The sequence below is a fragment of the Pinus tabuliformis genome, chromosome 1_1 (assembly GCF_031772625.1).
Source record: "Pinus tabuliformis cultivar Carrire ecotype Pingquan chromosome 1_1, CPIR1, whole genome shotgun sequence".
Taxonomy (NCBI): domain Eukaryota; kingdom Viridiplantae; phylum Streptophyta; class Pinopsida; order Pinales; family Pinaceae; genus Pinus; species Pinus tabuliformis.
The window spans coordinates 75871492-75889593 of NC_142297.1; the positions used below are offsets into that span (position 1 = coordinate 75871492).

The following is an 18102-nucleotide window of genomic DNA, read 5'->3' on the forward strand; positions in this document are numbered from 1 at the left end:
TAGGAACTGTGGCTTATTGCCACATTCCAGACGAGAAGCGCAGCAAACTGGATCATACTACAGAGAAGGGGTATCTCGTAGGATACAGCGAGACCTCAAAGGCATATATAGAATCTATATTCCTAGCAGTAGGAAAATTATAGTAAGACAGGATGCAAAGTTCATGGAAGATAGGGCTTTCAGGAAATCTCGTGAAATGCCTGCAAAAGATCAGTTAGGAGATGTTCCATTAGTCCAACAGCAGCAAGAAGGACAAGTAGGAGAGGATACACTTGGGTCAAGTACAGTGACCAGCACCAGTATCTCCTCAAAGGGAGGAAATGAAAATGCTTCTCAATGGACAAAACAACGAGATCAGGATGAAGAGTTGGTTGAGCCTCCCACCACCAATGGTAGAATGAGAAGAGAAGTGCAGCAGATACTGAGGCACGCAGAGGAGTTTGTTGGAGCTCCTAGATCCAAGAAGAGGCAGCGTAGACAACCATATAGATACCAAGCATTGGTAGCTCAGGTTGAAGAAATCTCTAGCTTTCAAGAAGTTGTTCAACACCAAGTATGGGTGGATGCCATGGTGGAAGAGTACAACTCCATCATGACGAATGATGTCTGGAAAGTAGTACCTAGACCAGAAAATAGATCAGTTGTAGGATCAAGATGGATCTACACAATCAAGTATGCTGCAGATGGCAGCATAGAGAAGTACAAGGCAAGGTTCGTAGCAAAGGGGTAAGCTCAAAAATAAGGAATAGACTATGAAGAGACCTTCCCCCCAGTTGCTCCATACACCTCTATCAAATCTGTCATATCCCTAACAGCTCAAATGGGATGATATCTTCACCAGATGGGTGTCAAGACAACATTCTTGAACGAAGTGATAGAAGAAGATGTGTATATAGAACAACAAGAAGGCTTCGAAACTCATGAGAAGAAATCTCATGTTTGCAAGTTAAAGAAAGCCCTGTACGTGCTCAAGCAAGCACCTAGAGCATGGTATGGTTGAATTGGTTGTTACTTGCAGCAGTTGGCATTTGTCAAGAGTGATGTTGATCCCAATCTCTACTACTTACTGGTACAGAATGATCCACTTATTCTAGTATTGTATGTACATGACCTGTTCCTAACTGGGTCATCTAGGCTCATCCAGGACTGCAAGAAAAATCTTGAAGCCGAATTTGACATGGACTTGTGATTGTTGCATTATTTTCTGGGGTTGGAAGTTTGGTAGAAAAATGGGGAGATTTTCTTTGGACAAGGCAGGTATGCTACAAAGATTTTGAGGAGATTCAGAATGCAGGATTGTCGACCCATGGCTACTTCCATGATCACCAGCTAGAAGAAAATAGATGCATCAGAGGACAAAGAAGTAGATCCCACCTTGTACAAACATCTCATTGGGTTGCTTATGTATTTGGTCAACACTAGGCCAGACATTTGTTTTGTTGTCAACACTCTTAGTCGATTCATGGTGGAACAAAAAAAGGTGCATTGGGCAGTAGCAAGACACATACTTAGGTATGTGGATGGAACAGTCGAATATGGGTTGAAGTACTCTAGAGGGGAGGATATCAGCTTGAATGCGTTCACCAATGCAGATTGGACAGGTAATTCAATAGACCAAAAAAGTACCTTAGGGTACTGCTTCAGTGTTGGATCAAGGATGATATCATGTGCGGCAAGAAGCAGAAATCGGTAGCACTGAGTTCAACAGAAGCAGAATATAAGGATGCCAGCACAGCGAAATTCGAAGCCATATGGCTCAGAAAATTGCTTGTGAGCCTATTCAGAAAAAGGATGGAAGCGACGAAGGTTTACTGCGATAATCAGAATTGCATCAAACTCTCTAAGAATCCAGTATTTCATGATCAATCAAAACATATAGATATCCGTTGTCACTTTATCAGAGACTGTGTTCAGCGTGGGGAAGTACAACTACAGTATGTTCCCACAAGAGAGCAGGTGGCCGATATACTCAAAAAAGGCTCATGGAAGAGCTAAGTTTACTCAGTTCAGAGAGCAGTTGGGTATGGTTGAAAATCCGTTTCAGTAGTAGCAACAGTTTGCAATGCAGGACGGTTGGCAGTGGCAATGCCAACAACAGCACAGATGCGGAAATTCAAAAGGGAGTTGTAGTATAGATGTAGCATTGACAGTGGCAGTGTCAAAGGCAGCAGTACAGTTGCAGCAACAACGCAGTAGTTGGTGGACAACATGTCAGACATCAGTAGCGCAGAGGACGATGCTTTAGAGTCAAAGCAGTATGCAGCAGTAGTATATTGCTAGAGCACATTCCTCGCTAAGAGGGAGTGTTGATTTGGGATAGCATTGGATGTGCTCTAAGCCTCAAATTTTGCAGGGAGGCTTGGGCACATGTTGATCCAGGTGGATATTGGTGGCCACCCACCAATTCCACTTGGACCCCCACCATTGTTTCTTTCAGTTTTTCAGATTCGTTAATTGTAGCAAAGTTTACTATTTTTAGCAGTTTTTCGGGTCCTAAACTTCCGAAGCCATTTTGAGGCCCTAAACGACGTTTTTTTGGCAATCTAATGCCAGCAACTTCTAGTAAGTCATTTTTTTTGTCGTAGTCCTCGGAGAGATCTTCCAATAGGATATCATGCGCATCAAACGGAGATAATATGACAAAGTCACGACCCCGGGAAGTTGACTGCCCAACTAACCCTAACGGGACCCATAAACTCTTGGTGTTACATCTCCTCAGGTTAGGGTTTTGGTTGTTTAGGGTTTGCTCTTATTGTTCAATAATAAAAAGGCCCTTGAGCCTCATTGTAACGCAGTTGAGAGGCATGTAGCCACCACATCTATTCTCAAAGATAAGCTACCATCGCCAAGCTAGTCTCATTTCCATACTATTTGTAAGCATATTTCATTATTTGATATTAATCAAAGGAAGTGTTATTTCTGTTGCATCTTTGTATTTATGGTTATATCTGTAATTTGTTGCATTCCTGTTTAAATTCAGATCAGTGGTATCAGAGCGGTCTGCTCTTTCTCTGTTTTTCTTTGCATGTTCCCAATGAGGTCGAGATATAAGGAGTTAGGGCTTGAACTGGTCGAACCTTTGCAAGACCAGCCTCACAAATCTCTACGACCTCCCATGGCAGATGAAAAGAAAGACGAGGGGGCAAGAGATCCTATCAAAATCTTGCTCGAAGAAGCCCTCGAGCAACAAAGGAACGCGATGATGGACAACTTTGCCCAGATTCGTCAGTGGCTACCCAGGGGCAACACATCTAATAGCTACTCTGAAAACGCCACACCCTTAACGTACAAGCTAACTTTGAAATCCCCATATTCGAGGGTCTGATAGATGTAGATGTCGTAGATAAATGGTTAAATTTGCTAGAAGGGTATTTTTCTGATCATGATTTTTCCAGCCGGGAAAAGATTACTTTCGCTCTTCTCAAAGCCACCCCCCACGTCAAGGACTAGTGGGAAACCTACTGCGAGCAGAAGGATGAAAGGACGGCCTCACTGTTTTCAGCTGCACCCACTTGGAATTCATTTCGGGATGCCATCAAGGAGTAGTACTACCATATCGGAAGCTATGAGGATAAATACATAAAGTGGAACACGCTGCGGCAGGGAAGGGACGAAGACGTGCCGAAGTTTACCAATATTTTTCATACCCTCGCACAAAGTTGGGTATTAAGGATTCTGAGCGGCATTTGGTACTCAAATATCACAACTGCCTACACAGGTACATCCAGGACGAGATGGAGTTCCTGGACATCTCCTCGCTCAGCATGGCATACTGATACGCTGTCAAGATCAAGCAGAAGTTTAAACAAAAGAAGCGAGACCTTGGATCCGCAAATCTGAAGCAAGGTAAAGGCTTCCCCAAACTGCAGAACCAAGGACAAAGCCAAGACGGGGTGACCCAAGAGAACCCATCGAAGCCGCAAGAAAATAACAACACCACGAAGTCAAAGAAGGACACAGGAAAGTGGTTTGAGTTCCACAAGAACCCCACTCACACCACAAGTGAGTGTCGGGCCAAGCAGTCGTTGGTGGCCGAATTGAAGGCTTCAGAATCAGATGCATGTTTCGACCCTGAGTCAGAACCCGATAAGAGGAATGACAAAGGGAAGCAGATCATTGGTGCGGAGCTCAGCGCCACTGTTGCCATCGCTAAGATCCAGAAGAATGAGCTCGAAGATCCAGAGGAGGGGGAGCATCTTTTCCACTCATAAATGTGGGTGAAGGGTTCGCCGCTGCAATTCATTGTTGACAATGGGAGCCAAAAGAACCTCATTTCAGAAGAGGTCATGAAGCGGCTGGGACTACCGACCATACCACACCCGCAACCGTACAGCATTAGGTGGCTTCACCAAGGATGAGATCTCCGAGTCTGCCAGCAGAGTCTCCTTCCCTACACCATCAAGCCCTTCACAGATGAGGTATTGTGTGATGTTGCGCCTCTTGATGTTTGTGATGTATTATTAGGCCAACCATACTTGTGGAAGCGACATGCTGTGTATGAGTCAATGCCTCACGTTGTTATTATTTCTTTGGGTAATACATTATACAAGATACCGGAAGTAGCCCCGCCTACCGCCACTTCTTTCATCTCTGTTAAGAAAGCCAGTAAGATCATCTCCCAAACTAGGAAATTTATTTTCTTTCTGGTTCGCTCTCAAAGTAAAGGGAAGATCGTAGCCACATCCATGGCCCCCGGGAAGGGTTCCTCCACGCAACAGAAGCAGGTGGATACGATCATGAAAGGATACAGGGACATCTTCTCCTCACCGACAAGGGTACCGTTACACTGTCAGGTCAAGAATTCGTTCGATCTGACTCCCAGAGCACCTCTACCCAATGGGCCGATATATTGCGCTCCATTCTGGAAAATGCCAAGTACAAGCAATGACATGATCAACATCAGGTGTCACACAAGTTTCAGGTGGGCGACAAAGTTTGGTTGCATTTGCAGAAAGAATGCCTTACCAGAGCCCATCGAAAGCTCAGACCACTCCAATATGGTCCTTACACCATTAACAAAGATGTGGGAAACAATGTTTTGCAGCACAGCATTCCCCCATTCCTTAGCTTGCACCGAGTGTTCAATGTGGACCGCCCTCGACCATGCTTCCCACCATTACTGGACACATCAGAGATTGCAAAACAGCTCACCAAGGACCAAGTTCAGCAGAAGTTTCCCCATCTCATGGAGGCACTCAACGCAATGGGGACCATTGCTTCCTAAGGGGGGAGGAATGGTCCAGGTGGATATTGGCGGCCACCCACCAATTCCACTTGGACCCCCACCATTATTTCTTTTAGTTTTTAAATTTCCTTAATTGTAGCACAGTTTACTATTTTTGGGAGTTTTCCGGGTCCTAAACTTCCGGAGCCGTTTTGAAGCCCTAAATGACGTTTTTTGGGCAATCTACTGCCAACGATTTTTGTTAACTTATTTTTTTCGTCGTAGTCCTAGGAGAGATCTTTTCAACGGGATATCATGCGCATCAAATGGAGATAGTATCACCAAGTCACAACCCTGGGAAGTTGGTTGCCCAACTAACCCCAACGGGGCCCATAAACTCTTGGTGTTACATCTCCTCGGGTTAGGGTTTTGGTTGTTTAGGGTTTGCTCTTATTGTTCAATAATAAAAAGGCCCTTGAGCCTCATTGTAACGCAGTTCAGAGGCATGTAGCCACCACATCTATTCTCAGAGATAAGCTACCATCATTGAGCTAGTCTCATTTCCATACTGTTTGTAAGCATATTTCATTATTTGATATTAATCAAAGGAAGTGTTATTTCTGCTGCATCTCTGTATTTATGGTTATATCTGTAATTTGTGGTGTTCTTGTTTAAATTCAGATCACATGTATTCCAAAGAACCTAAACAGTGTTTTGGAAAATTCCACCCAGAAGTGATTTTATTAAAATAATTAATATTTTTAATGGAGTTCCTAAGTCTAAACTTAGGAAAATTAAAATATTAATGGGTATTAATCTAATCATGGGTGAAACTTCTAGAAAAAGACACGGATCAAGCAAAAACGATCTGAGCCTTTGATTAAAATTTAATCTAGGTCATTGGTTATCAAATAGGAATATAAAAAGGGGCTTGAGGGTCATTTAGAAAATTGTTAATTTTAGGTATGTTCTATGCTTAGAGCAATTTATTTCAATTTTCACAGTTAGCTCAATATCTTTTCTAGATTAGCAATCACATCAGCATTAAAGTAAATTGCAAATAGAACATAAACATAGATTGCAGAAGACAAGCCAAGATAAGAGGACACAAGCAGTGGCGCAAGCCAGGGACAAACCCCAATGTGGGGAACCCTTGATCAATTCTTCTTATATGTTCTTCAATAATTCAGTAGAGAGAGAGAGAGAATACATATACAACAAAAGTCAACACTTTGACTTATCTAAACAAGAGCATAGATCATCTCTAAGAAGATGATACATGAGATGGCTGAACTCAGTTGAAGACATGCTACTTCAACTGATTCTCCAAGGTGACTCCTTCACCTATCATTGTGTTGCATCTCGTCATCATGTTGCACCTCACCGTGCTACACCCATCATCACTATGTTCGATCTCATGACCATGCTGCACACATCATACTGCTACACCTTATGCTACCACTGTTGTCCCATGTGCCATTGTTGCACCATGTTACCACAATTGTTCCATGTGCCATTTCTGTTGTTCCACTGTTAGTGACATTACCATTCCATGTTTGGCATACTGTTGTCCCATTTGCTATGCTCCAACAAACATCATAGCATTGTTGTCCCATTTGCTTGCTGCACCAAGCACCATTGCCTAGCTGTCCCATTTACCATGTTGTACTAAGCACACTTGCCTAGTTGTCCCATTTACCATGTTGTACTAAGTACACTTGCCTAGCTGTCCCATTTACCATGTTGTACTAAGCACACTTGCCTAGCTGTCCTATTTGGCATATTGTACCTTGCTGCTGTCCTAATGAGTTTGCAGCACCATGCTTGTTGTTGTCCCATTGTAGCCTTTGTTATACCATGTCATTGCTTGTTTTCCTATTTGCTATGCTCCACCAAGTGACCCTTTTGTCCCATGTATCTAGCTGCCAACACACCATACAAACGTTGCTCCAATAAGCATGTACTAGCTCACAGTTTTGAGGTATGTTTGGTTGCAGCAAACTAGGTTTGGTTAGGGCACACAACAGTCCTTAACCAACCTTCTTTTTGTGCCCAAAAACACTCCCAAGAAATGCGGTTGCCCTTCTTTGAGGGGCCGAGGGTGGTTGCTTCAATTCTGGGCTGCCCTAGCCCTTGTCTACCCTTCGGCCTGCCTGTAATTTACTGCGACACCCTACAGCAAGATTGTGTAGGGTTGCGGCTACCTTTCCATGGATCTGCACCCCTCCAAAGCTCCCTCAAAACTGTCCTATGGTTGCGGTTCTTCCAGCAAGGGAACTCGGCCCCTTCTCCACCACTTCGGACCCTTGGAATAGACCCAAAACAGTCCTCGTTTTACACATTGTCCCTGCCTCTTCTTGTTGCGGCTACCACAGGGAATTATCCTCCTTCAACGAGCTCTCTTCCTCCACAAATGGATGCGTAGAGTTGTCATAGGCTAGGGCTTGCTAGGACTGCGACTAGGGCTGCTAAGACCTCCTCCATAGTTGCATAGATCCTCCTTCTTAGGACTGCGTTAGGGCATCCTCCTTAGCACTGTGTTAGGGCTTGTAGAGACTGCGTCTAGGGCTTCATACTAGGGCTTCTTTACCTTCTACGTTTTAGGGCTTCCTCTCTTAGATTTCTCTTCCACTAAAACCCAAAACAAGTGGAGAAAAATCAAGAGTGAAGTGTGCGTGTGTGTAAAATGACTCTCAAGTCATCTCCTTTTATACTAAAACGTTGAGCACATGTGGGGTTTATTTGGTTGTTGGCTGACCTTGACGAATTGTCTATTAACACAAATAAATTCATAACTCCATGAATACTTATCGGAATTGGATGATCTTTAGATTAATCCTACACCTCTCGATGAGAGGGATCCAAGAAAAATATCAGCTGCCATAAATAAGATGACCCACATGGAGTTTGGACCTAGTTGCCAATTTTAACAAAAATACACCAGGCAGATACTCGATTGCCCAAGTAAAATCGATTTTCTCACTAGTCGAAGTTCAGCAAAAGAAAATCGATTCAAAGGAAGAGTTGCGAGTGCAGGAGAGATAGAGAGGGTTCATCATCAGTCAGGGAGACAGGGACGAAGAAGCAAAGCAATAGAAGGGACATTGCTGAGCAGATTGACGCTGGGAGAGGAAGCGCTGGCTTAAGTGACGCAGGCATTGCGCAAGCCAGTCCAGAGGCCAAAGAAAGTGACACTGGGCAAGCCAGAGAGACGTAGAGGGTGGAGGAACTTCTCTCTCGAGTCAAATACTTGTTCAGGAACGTCTATAAATTTTTCTCAGAAAGCCTTGTTCTATATTGTTGGGTGTAATTTGTACATGATGATTTTTGCTAAAGAATAATAAAACCCTCATCTGCTGCACCAGTTTTCCTGCATTGGGTTTTTCCGGGGACAATTGTCCAAAAATAACTGTCATTGTGATTGTATGTGTGCCGGCATTTTACTTACATTTACTTCCTACAATGTTTTAATTGTGAAGGTTGCAGTAGAATATGTTTCAATATTTGCCATAAGAATACAGTAGATAACTTATTTCTGAGGTAATAAGTAGAAGAAATAATATTAATCACTGCAATAGGATTTCTATTTAGAAATTTTCACATTACTTAATGATGGAGGGGCTCATCTAAGGCCCATAGGAATCAGGATGATGGTCATGGATAAAGGGTAGAGTTCATGTTTGGTTTTTACCCACGTACTAAATTTGTACGTCCCTACCATCTTTGCATTTTGTGGTACATTTCTTTTTTAGAGTGGCCAAACTATGCTTTTTCTTTCTTTTTAGCTACATCAACCTTCAGGCATCGTTCCAGGCCCAACCCGAGGTGTGGACAAGGGGAGCGGGAGGCTAACCCTATGTGGACCTAGTGAACACATGCAGACCCAAATAGGAAAAGAGATGAATGGAGCTAAAATGAGTGGAAGGGAGTGATGTATATGGTGTCGGAAAACGGGACCACGTAACCAAAATTGTGGTTTCCCATGTAGTGCCAACCCTAGAGCTAATGGTCAGTGAAGGAGATCTCGTGGGACTAGGATACAAGGCTAACCACGAAATCGAGCAGTGGAGACAAGAGTACAAACCTAGCTCACTCTTTCCACCAAATCCCCCCACTAATCCATGCCCAAAAGTGCCCATGACAAGTAAGGAAAATTACTCAACTATACCAATGAAAAGCCATACCTTCGAGGTCGGGAGGCCCACCTTCAAACATACAATCATAACAAGTGGGCAAGGGACCACATGGTTGGCTCAGGTGGCATAGATAATAGCACATCGAGCTATATGGTAGTTGCAAGGGGTTGTTGGCTGCCGATTGAGGACCATCTAAGAGAAAAATTTCCACCTATATACATTATCCATAGGTGGTGGGTAATAGGACCCGCTGAAAAACACTCTTTGGAATGTATTGTAAATCTCCAGGGATAGTCTACTTTCTTGTGTTCACTTTCCCAAGGCTACCTTTAATGAAACTAGATGATTTTGAATGTGGACTATAAGGAGAATATGATGGAATGAGAGAAGTCAAAGTCCTATCTTGGATCATATGGATTTCTTGCTGCTAAAGTGCACTACGTGCCTCTAACTGTAGAGGAACCAATCCAACAGAGCCCTCCATAATTGGCTGGTTGATATCCATAAGATTGTCATTGACATTGAAATTTGACTTATTCATAGATTCAGAAGAAACTTTAGTTGACTTTAAAGACCTTGCAAAAGGTAAATGGTTAATGGAAGATTGTGTCCTACCACGATTGTAAATTCGCCTCTTATTGTCAGCTAAATACTTTATTTTTGTGCTTCGATCTCTACCGCTGCTTTCCAGGCTATTGTCTGTTTCTATCACTATCATACCATCTTGTTTGGATATGGGACCCAGAACTTTGGAACTTTTTCTCGCTACCCTTGAAACCTCTTCAGCGTTCATATGAGCAAGGGCCTAAGGACTTAGTTTTCACTGGCCTCTTATTCCCTTGTACCATCCATTCACTAGGTATCCTCTTTATACTTCCATTACCTTTCTTGATAGAAGACTTGATATTATCTGGTGGCAATACAGCATGTTGACCCTCGACTAAAAACTGTGATGGATTGCACCACGAGCCATGTTGCAATGCATTAATTGAGCTTGGACCACTAAATGTTGAGACGGAGCTTGCATGTGACATTTGAGGATTTTGTGTTCCTTCATCCATATTTTGCTACTATTGCTCCCTCATTGCTGCAATATAATCATACATGTTGAAACCCCTTTTTATGAGCAAAATGTGAAATAAGGAAAGTTGTCTAAGAGGAAGTGTAGCAACCATAGCCAAAATAGTGCAAGAACGTAATACCACAGCAAATGGTCCAAGAGAAAAACTACTACCCAACTTAGACATAATCTTCGCATGAAAGTGACTCTAATCAAGAAAGTAGTGCACAAGTACAAGGCTTTTTGTCAACCATCAACAATGCTTGTTGTAATTAAAAATATCCACTTCACACAAGCTACCATAATGCATGTCATCCTCACAAGTATGTTGCTCTGATGATGCCTTGCTACCGCATAAGCTCTTCACCTTGTGAGCCAAAGGAACCCAAGAACAAAGAATTATGCAAGAAGAATAAAATCCTCAAATCACTCTCCTTTTTCACTTGATTAATTGATTTGTTAATAAGTATTATAGTAATAAAAGATCCATTGGAGTGTGTTTTCTCTCCCAGTGACTATGTATTTGCACCATTAGTTGCATTGGGTCCTGGTAAGGAATCTTAGAAGGAAAAAGCCCTTCCAAACCCTGACGTTCTACAACACTTTTTAGATGTTAAAATAATAGGATCTACCACATCATTGGCCGCACACTAGATATAGAGACTAACAGAGATGACCCTGTAAGGGTGACTCTCAATGTCTCTTTGATCTCCTAGTGTATTTATACCAATCTGAAGGTCCTTAAACACCTTTGAAAGATATTTGTTGCAAATGTTTCCATCCCAACCATCTTCAAGTGTCATTAAGTAATCATTTACCCAACTAATGAAGGGTAAATTGTGGCTTGTCTTTCGGAGCTATGTCAGACATTTTATAGGTAAAACACCAGGTGAAACCCATCCTTCCTGCACATTCATGATACTGCCATTGCTTCTTGTCTTTTTGAAACAAAGGCCAACTGTTTCCTTACGTTGCAAATATTCACCGATCAGAAGTTTTAACACCCTGAAGAAGTTTACGAACCCGTCTGTCTGAGGGGGAAACTTCAATGTATTGGCCAAATTCCTCTCATGTTTGGACTTAGTGTGGACTTTTAACTTGCATTCACCTACATATCTTTTTCCACACCCTTTGAATGAAGAAATATGTTAATTCTCTAGTGAATGTGTTTACATATGTGTACGCAAGTTAAAATACAGAGAGATTGCATTACCACAAACTTCATGTGAACACATAAAATGTTTTTCTCTCGTATGGATGAGAAAATGTCTCTTTAACATGGAGCTATCTAGAAATTTCTTGTGACAGCCTTCATAATGACAAATATGTAGTCCCTTTTTGTGTACACATGAGTGCTTTATCAAAGCATCAGTAAAAGTCTTTCTACAACCTTTATAGATGCAAGAGGAAACGCTTTGGGAAAGAGATTCGGGCCCTGGCTCCTTCTCTTGTTGCCCTAAAGATATGATAACATCATGATCTTCCTCTTTGCGCTTTATGGTGTCAGCCCTTTTTCCTTCAACCGAATCGCAGTGGGATCAACCAATCCATACTTGCTATCCTATGTCTTTTCCACAAGTAGCGTTTGTAACTGCTAAATGATCGGACGTAGATGCTTGAATACCGTACTCATGCTTCTTGTATAGCCATGACCAAACATTGGAACGTGCCTTTGTTTTTTAGTTGAGTTCAAGATGAAACCCTGCCATCACGCTATCAGAGGTGGTACTTCTACCTTCACCCTCCTCCCTGTAAAGGATACCTTCAATCTTTCCTTCAGTATTTTGCATCTCTGAAATTTGAATGGCAGGGTTATCAGAAAGGGTGTCCTTTTCCTTGAGACAACCATTATGTTCCCTGAGATTTGGTTTTTTTTTATCAGCACCATTCTCACGAGATATGGTTTCATCTTTAGGAATTTCATTCTGTTTAGAGGGATACAACCATGTCCATGCTTTCCCTTTTGCTTCCACTGTTCTTGCACTTTGTCTTTCATGCTCGGGCTTATTATCAGCATCATTTGATTTGTTTCTCTTGCCACTATTCGAGAATGAAGAAATATGTTATTTCTCTAGTGAATGTGTCTACATATGTGTACGCAAGTTAAAATCTAGAGAAATTGCATTACCACAAACTTCATGTGAACACATAAAATGTTTTTCTCTCGTATGGATGAGAAAATATCTCTTCAACTTGGAGCTATCTAGAAATTTCCTATGACAGCCTTCATAATGACAAATATGTAGTCCCTTTTCGTGTACATGTGAATGATTTCTAAAAGCATTGGTAAAAGTCTTTCTACAGCCTTTATAGCTGCAAGAGGAAATGATTTGGGAAAGAGATTCGGGCCCTGGCTCCTTCTCTTGTTGCCCTAAAGATATGATAACATCATGATCTTCCTCTTTGCGCTTTATGGTGTCAGCCCTTTTTCCTTCCACTGAATCGCGGTGGGATCAACCAATCCATACTTGCTATCCTATGTCTTTTCCACAAGTAGCGTTTGTAACTACTAAATGATCGGACGTAGATGCTTGAATACCATACTCATGCTTCTTGTATAGCCATGACCAAACATTGACGTACCTTTGTGTTTTATTTGAGTTCAAGATGAAACCCTACCATCATGCTATCATAAGCAGTACTTCTATCTTCACCCTCCTCCCTGCAAAGGATACCTTCAATCTTTCCTTCAGTATTTTGCATCTCTGAAATTTGAATGGCTGGGTTATCAGAAAGGGTGTCCTTTTCCTTGAGACAACCATTACGTTCCCTGAAATTTGGTTGTTTTCTATCAACACCATTCTCACGAGATATGGTTTCATCTTTAGGCCTTTCATTTTGTTTAGAGGGATACAGCCATGTCCATGCTTTCCCTTTTGCTTCCACTTTTCTTGCACTTTGTCATTCACGCTCAAGCTTATTATTAGCATCGTTTGATTTGTTTCTCTTGCCACTATTCCAGAATGAAGAAATATGTTAATTCTCTGGTGAATGTGTTTACATGTGTACGCAAGTTAAAATATAGAGAAATTTCATTACTAGAAACTTCATGTGAACACATAAAATGTTTTTCTCTCGTATGGATGAGAAAATGTCTATTCAACTTGGAGCTATCTAGAAATTTCCTGCGACTACCTTCATAATGACAAATATGTTGTCCCTTTTTGTGTACATGTGAATGCTTTCTCAAAGTATTGGTAAAAGTCTTTCTACAGCCTTTATAGCTGCAAGAGGAAACGCTTTGGGAAAGAGATTCGGGCCCTGGATCCTTCTCTTGTTGCCCTTAAGATATGATGGCATCATGATCTTCCTCTTTGCACTTTATGGTGTCAGCCCCTTTTTCTTCGACTGAATCGCAGTGGGATCAACCAATCCATACTCGCTATCCTATGTCTTTTCCACAAGTAGCGTTTGTAACTGCTAAATGATCGGAAGCAAATGCTTGAATACCGTACTCATGCTTCTTGTATAGCCATGACCAAACATTGGAACGTGCCTTTGGTATTTAGTTGAGTTCATTTTTAAACCTTGCCATCACGCTATCAGAGGTAGTACTTCTATCTTCACCCTCCTCCCTACAAAGGATGATACCTTCGATCTTTCCTTCAGTATTTTGAATCTCTAAAATTTGAATGGCGGGGTTATTAGAAAGGTTGTCCTTTTCCTTGAGGCAACCATTATGTTCCTTGAGATTTGGTTGTTTTTTATCAGCACCATTCTCACAAGATATGGTTTCATCTTTAGGACTTTCATTCTGTTTAGAGGGATATAGCCATGTTCATGCTTTCCCTTTTGCTTCCACTTTTCTTGCACTTTGTCTTTCATGCTCGGGCTTATTATCAGCATCGTTTGATTTTATTCTCTTGTCACTATTCCAGAATGAAGAAATATGTTAATTCTCTGGTGAATGTGTTTACATATGTGTGGGCAAGTTAAAATCCAGAGAAATTGCATTACCACAAACTTCATGTGAACACATAAAATGTTTTTCTCTCGTATGGATGAGAAAATGTCTCTTCAACTTGGAGCTATCTAGAAATTTCCTGTTACAGCCTTCATAATGACAAATATGTAGTCCTTTTTTGTGTACATGTGAATGCTTTCTCAAAGCATCGGTAAAAGTCTTTCTAGCTCCTTCTCTTGTTGCCCTAAAGATATGATAGCATCATGATCTTCCTCTTTGCGCTTTATGGTGTCAGGCCCCTTTTCTTCCACTGAATCGCAATGGGATCAACCAATCCATACTCGCTATCCTATGTCTTTTCCACAAGTAGCGTTTGTAGCTACTAAATGATCGGAAGCAGATGCTTGAATACCGTACTCATGCTTCTTCTATAGCCATGACCAGACATTGGAACGTGCCTTTGTTTTTTAGTTGAGTTCAAGATGAAACCCTGCCATCACGCTATCAGAGGCAGTAATTCTATCTTCACCCTCCTCCCTGCAAAGGATACCTTCAATCTTTCCTTCAGTATTTTGCATCTCTGAAATTTGAATGGTGAGGTTATCAGAAAGGGTGTCCTTTACCATGAGACAACCATTATATTCCCTGATATTTGGTTGATTTTTATCAGCACCATTCTCATGAGATATGGTTTCATCTTTAGGACTTTCATTCTGTTTAGAGGGATACAGCCATGTCCATGCTTTCCCTTTTGCTTCCACTTTTATTGCACTTTGTCTTTCATGCTCGGGCTTATTATCAGCATCGTTTGATTTGTTTCTCTTGCCACTATTCTAGAATGAAGAAATATGTTAATTCTCTGGTGAATGTGTTTAAATATGTGTACGCGAGTTAAAATACAGAGAAATTGCATTACCACAAACTTCATGTGAACACATAAAATGTTTTTCTCTTGTATGGATGAGAAAATGTCTCTTCAACTTGGAGCTATCTAGAAATTTCCTGCGACAACCTTCATAATGACAAATATGTAGTCCCTTTTTGTGTACATGTGAATGCTTTCTCAAAGCATCGGTAAAAGTATTTCTACGGCCTTTATAGCTGTAAGAGGAAACGCTTTGGGAAAGGGATTCAGGCCCTGGCTCCTCTTGTTGCCCTAAAGATATGATAGCATCATGATCTTCCTCTTTGCGCTTTATGGTTTCAGCCCTTTTTTCTTCCACTGAATCGCAGTGGGATCAACCAATCCATACTTGCTATCCTATGTCTTTTCCATAAGTAGAGTTTGTAACTGCTAAATGATAGAATGCAGATGCTTGAATACCGTACTCATGCTTCTTGTATAGCCATGACCAAACATTGGAACGTGCCTTTGTTTTTTAGTTGAGTTCAAGATGAAACCTTACCATCATGCTATCAAAGGCGGTACTTCTATCTTCACCCTCCTCCCTGCAAAGGATACCTTCAATCTTTCCTTCAGTATTTTGCATCTTTGAAATTTGAATGGTGGGGTTATCAAAAAGGGTGTCCTTTTCCTCGAGACAACCATTATGTTCCCTGAGATTTGGTTGTTTTTTATCAGCACCATTCTCACGAGATATGGTTTCATCTTTAGGACTTTTATTATGTTTAGAGGGATACAGCCATGTCCATGCTTTCCCTTTTGCTTCCACTTTTCTTGCACTTGTTCTTTCATGCTCGGGCTTATTATCAGCATCATTTGATTTTTTTCTCTTGCCACTATTCCAGAAGTCGTCCCAACTTTTCTTTCTTAGATGTTGGGGCGTTTTGCTATATTCTTCTATTCTCACGTTCCATTCTTGTAGCCTGTTGATATTTTTTGCTTGTTGCTCTTCTATCTTTCTCAAAGACTCTGTGTGTTGCTCTTCCAACTTTCTCCAAGATTCAGCATACCTATGCCAAAAATTTGCTTCTGGTGGTTCCATTTTTAAATACCATCCAAGTTGGCAAGATCCCTGCTCTAATACCACTATAATGTGCTAGGTTAATTTTTCCCTAGAATTTCTTATGGCGCTAGGGTTTTTTTAACAGATTTCTTCTTCTTATACGACACTTGAGTTCAATATAATTATACATGTTTCAATAAAATTTCAATATCCTCCCATAGTGGAATGATCATGCATTAAATTCATCAAACATAAAAATCAAAATTCCACAGTATAGTTTTCAGCAGTCCAGAGTATATCCAAGAATACCAAAGCACCTTAACAAATTGTCTAAGCAAAACAGGACTTCGCTGCTACTAAGTGTCGAATCAATCCAAACCTTCGCAGCTTTTTCAGATGTTTCTTGTACCATACAGAGACTAATATCCACAAAACTCGCTGCCCAAATACGAACTTGAGTCAACTCAAAGAAAAGAGAGAGAAACTTGTCAACTAGGGTGGAATCTTTCACCACCAAAATTGACAAGGGTAAAGGGGTCTTAAAACCCTCAGAGCCTTAGGCTCAAGAAAGACAAAGATAAATTGATCCACAATGATGCCCAAAAAAAATTCATCCCTCTCATATTTATAGATTTCCTAGAGGGGCCTCTTCTTTCAAAATGATTGAGTAAACTTTACTCCGGACCCCAATTTTTGGGTTTCTTTTCCCAACTCCCCAAAACCTTCCCAACAGTGGGGATTTTCGGGGTTGTTTCCCCTTTATGGAGGACTATAGCCTAGGGGGATTGATAGGCTACTTTGTCCTATTGAAAAATAATTTCTTGGGAACATTACATGACCTATATCATCTTCTCTGAATATTGAACAAAAATTATACCATCTGGATATATCCAACATGTACATCACAACAACATTGGGTGAATGCAATAGAATCCACTGTGTATTGAATGCAATAGACTCAATGTTTCAGATCACAACCAATAACTACCAAAAAGGCAGGGACTATGCTGCTATGCAACTATCCAACTTGTTTTTTTATTACATTCGCACTAGGACAAACTACCATATGTTCCTTGTTTATAGGAGACATATTAAAGATATTGACAAAATAAAAAGATAACTGACCAAAGAACTAACAAAAGGTTTGTATAAAGTCATGAAACTGTTGTTACCTAAATTCCAATAATGTCTTTATCATTTACAAATCACATATACATATTATATAGTATAATGTTGATGTTGGTCAGCTCTGTGAAGGTTGGGCTCTGAACTGTGAAATCTGTTAAAGTTTCTTGATAGGTGATCTTAGGATTTGAAAAAAAAAATTCTGGACTGAGAGATCAGTTATATATGGTTTGATGGGTGCAGTTGGAAGCACAGAGATCTGACCTGAAAATAGAGATCTGGTTTGTTTAGTAAACCGATGGGTTGCTTCCAGCATTTGTGAAGAAGGGGGAGAGAGAGAGGTCTGCTTTACATCAATTGTTGACAGCCCTGGTGATCTTATGAACACAACAGGCAGAGTTTTAGAAGTTGAGATTGGTGAAGAAAATATATAGGTAAGTTGGAGATATTGTGAGTGTTATTTGATGGGTGCTGCTCATCAAAGAAGAGAGTTTCCGTGTGACTAATGCTTCTCCGGGCAGTTTGTATGAATAGAGGAATAAAAGAGTTTGGGGATATATCAGAATGCAGGACACTGCTGCTTCCACATCTACACAACATCAGTCAACAAGTGAAAAGTCTTCAAGTTCAGTAGCACCAGCCCCATTTAGACAAGCCAAACATGGTATGTCCTGTTAGTTTAGGTTAGACAATAGACGAGTGGTTCTGACAATCTTCTAATAAGTATTTAGTGGCGACCCATCTATACCCACTTTTGATATGTACCTCCAGCTTGTGAAACTTTCAATACTTCGAGTTATTTTAGT

The 18102-nt window shown here is 41.0% G+C and overlaps 1 pseudogene; it reads right to left on the minus strand.

Annotated features, from left to right (window-relative positions):
* Positions 1 to 9727: 9727 nt before the first annotated feature.
* LOC149211657 (uncharacterized) lies at positions 9728 to 16210 on the minus strand (annotated as a pseudogene).
* Positions 16211 to 18102: the final 1892 nt, after the last annotated feature.